Source organism: Arvicanthis niloticus, chromosome 7, assembly GCF_011762505.2.
Source record: "Arvicanthis niloticus isolate mArvNil1 chromosome 7, mArvNil1.pat.X, whole genome shotgun sequence".
NCBI lineage: Eukaryota > Metazoa > Chordata > Mammalia > Rodentia > Muridae > Arvicanthis > Arvicanthis niloticus.
Window position 1 is genome coordinate 57898778 of NC_047664.1, and position 3349 is coordinate 57902126.

General features: G+C 38.5%; 1 pseudogene; it reads right to left on the reverse strand.

Moving 5' to 3' along the window:
• Nucleotides 1–1225: 1225 nt before the first annotated feature.
• On the reverse strand, nucleotides 1226–1435 carry LOC117712882 (small ribosomal subunit protein eS28 pseudogene; annotated as a pseudogene).
• Between the last annotated feature and the right edge of the window lie 1914 nt (nucleotides 1436–3349).

Here is a 3349-nt window from a genome sequence, read left to right on the forward strand (position 1 = left end):
AGCCAACAACAGACTTATCAAACTGTATAGTATAATTTTATATATTCATAGAATAAAATGGTGTGTGCTAAATGAAAATTGATTTGTAAATTTATTTGCTAAACTTACATAATTTTATTTATAACATTTAAGTTATATTCTGGAAGAATGTTTTATTCCATGTAATAATTTCTGTGCTAATATATAAAAATGATGTTGTCCTACAAAACTCAATCAGATGGACATGGAAGCATGCCATTAGTACTTTAAATAACCTTCTATTCTCTGTCTGTTTGATACATGGAAGAGTAAAGAGTAATCAGATCAAGTTTACTCTTTCTAGAAAACAAAATGTATTGGGATTATCATGGGTTAACTAATTTTTAAAATGTCATAATTAATTTTGTAAGAATTTTCTACTTGCCACAGCTTTCATAAAATTTCTTGGAAATCATCATTTATAATATCATGAACTAGCATATAGTTGTCTGCTCCATAACTTAATGAATAAAATATCTCAAATTTTTTGTTTGTTTTATCAAATTGTTTTATCTCAAACTTTAATTGGTTGGCACTTGCTAATATATAAGTCGCTGTTTTGTCTTAAATATATAAACCCCATCATTTATACTACAGATGGTCAGGTATTGTAGTGCAGTATAAAGGGTGCCATGAAATAAAATGTATTATACGTAATGGGATAATTGAAATGTGACATATTTTTGTTACTCATTATTCTATTCACTAATTTGAGAACTTTTCAGATTAAGCATCTAATACATTTATCTTGAATGTGTCTTTTGTGGGGTTTTTTTGTGCCAATTTAAATAGTTTTATTATTTTATGTTACTTGTTTTGGGTCCCTATGGAACAATGCTACACCCTCTACTTGGACTGACTTAATCCATCTCTTCAATGGTGGGGCCTGAAGAAGCATCACTAGATGGAGGAGTTCCTCCGCCAGGGAAGCCACATGGCATTCCTCCCAGCATGCCACCAGCACTCTGGTACAGCTTGGTAATGATGGGGTTGCAGATTTTCTCCAGGTCTTTCTGCTTATTCTCAAACTCTTTCTTTTCTGCAGTCTGTTTTGTTTTGTTTTTTCATGGTCACAACAACTTTTATAAAACCAAGACATTGCTGGAGAAACCAATTCCTAGACATGAATTAATACAAATGCTTTATTTAACAGTTGCAGGTCACACCATGGGCTACGTAGTGGATATTCCAGGACTCAGTAGCAAGGTCAGTGCAACCTGTGAGCTTCTGTTTCTGACTCCAACAGGGTGAGCACATCAACCTCTTGAACGGGGCCTTTGACATTTCCAATGATAGAGCATCTGGTGTCATCCATAAATTCCACTGGCACCTGCGTGCACTGTTCCTGCGAACCTGTCCTGCCCAGCACTTTGGTTACCCTAGCCAGCTTGATGGGCTTCATGTGACTTGTGTCCATGATGGCAGCGATCTGGTGGAGAGCTGCAGTCTGGTTTTTATCCAGCCAGCTGATGATCTCATTGCACTTGTCTTCTGTTTGTCCTCATCATTGATCTTGCCTTGAACTTTCTCATCTTCAACAGTAGCTTTCATGTTGAAGGCATAGGATTCCAGTGAGTTCTTGGAGGAAACCTTATCTCTCTGCTTCTCATCCTCAGCTTTGGACTTCTCAGTTTCTTGAACCGTGTATTCAATATCCTCGTTACTCAAGTGGCCCTTGTCATAGGTGATGGTTATCTTGTTCTCCTTTCCTGTGCTCTTACCTACAACAGAAACATGAAGAATGCCATTGGCATCAATGGCAAAAGTAACCTCAATCTGAGGAACTCCACGGGGTGCTGGAGGTATGCCTGTGAGCTCAATCTTTCCCAGCAGGTTGTTGTCCTTGGCCATGGCCCTTTCACCTTCATATACCTGAATGAATACACCTGGCTGGTTGTCAGAATAGGTGGGGAAAGTCTGTGTCTGCTTGGTGGAAATGGTGGTATTGCATTTGATGAGGACAGTCATGACTACACCAGCATTTTCAATACCAAGGGAAAAAGGAGTGACGTCCAAGAGTAGCATATCCTGAACATTCTCAGACTTGTCTCCAGATAGAATGGCCGCCTGGACAGCTGCACAATAGACAACAGCTTCATCAGGGTTAATGCTCTTACTCAGTTCTTTTCCATTGAAGAAGTCTTACAGAGGCTTCTGAATCTTGGGGATTCTGGTAGAACCACCCACCAACACAATATTATGGATCTGTGATTTGTCTACTTTGGCATCTCAAAGGGCCTTCTCTACAGGGTCCAGTGTGCCACAGAACAGGTCAGCATTTAATTCCTCAAATCAAGCCTGGGTAATGGAGGTATAGAAGTCAATTCCTTCATAGAAAGAATCAATCCCTTACAGGCCAGGGTGCTGGAAGACAGGCCCACTTACAGGCTGTGCGGAGATGCCAGACAGCTCTTTTGTTCTCCCTGATGTCCTTCTTGTGTTTTGCTTAAACTCAGCAATGAAATGGTTGACCAGTCAGTTGTCCAAGTCTTCTCCACCCAAGTGGGTGTCCCCAGCTGTTGATTTGACTTCAAAAATTCCATCCTCAATAGTGAGGATTGACACATCAAAAGGGCCACCTCCCAAGTCAAAAATTAGCACATTCCTTTCAGTTCCGACGTTCTTTTTTTTTCTTTCATTTTTTCCTTTAATTAGATATTTTCTTTTTTCATTTATTTATTTATTTATTTATTTTTATTTGGATATTTTATTTACATTTAACATGCCACCCCTTCCCCATTTTTCCTCTTTAGAAAACCTCTATTTATTCCCCTTCTCCTTTTTGCTTTTATACATTTTTTTTAATGTTAATCAAAGGTTTTATAAGTTTGGTAATGCTCAATAACAAGATGCCCATACAATCAGAAGTATAACCCAATACCCAACCTAGATATATCAACTATGTTTGACTGGTGGAAACATGCGAACATCCACCTCCATGCTTCCCCCTCTCTCTCTTGTCACCTAGTTCCTCCTCTCCTTTCCTCCTCCTCTCCTTACTCCTCCTCTTCCTCTCCTTACTCCTCCCACCTTAGCTCTACATATCACTCTTCCTATTAAAATTAAACTTTTCTCTTAAAATACAATTAGAGTATAACTATATCAATTTGTGTCAGTAAAGTACAAGATAGACCTAATACCCAGGCCATCATTTTGTTGATTAACCAGAACCTCTGTCATCTCTCCTAACTAAAAGTTAGGAACCTGAACCTGGCTTTTTTTCTTGGCTTTAGAATGAATGTCAGCTGAAAACCATCCTCTCATGTCTTTTTTCTCAAAGTAAATAGCCAGGATTGGCTATGAGACTATAAGTCTTTAACCCCGACAGAAA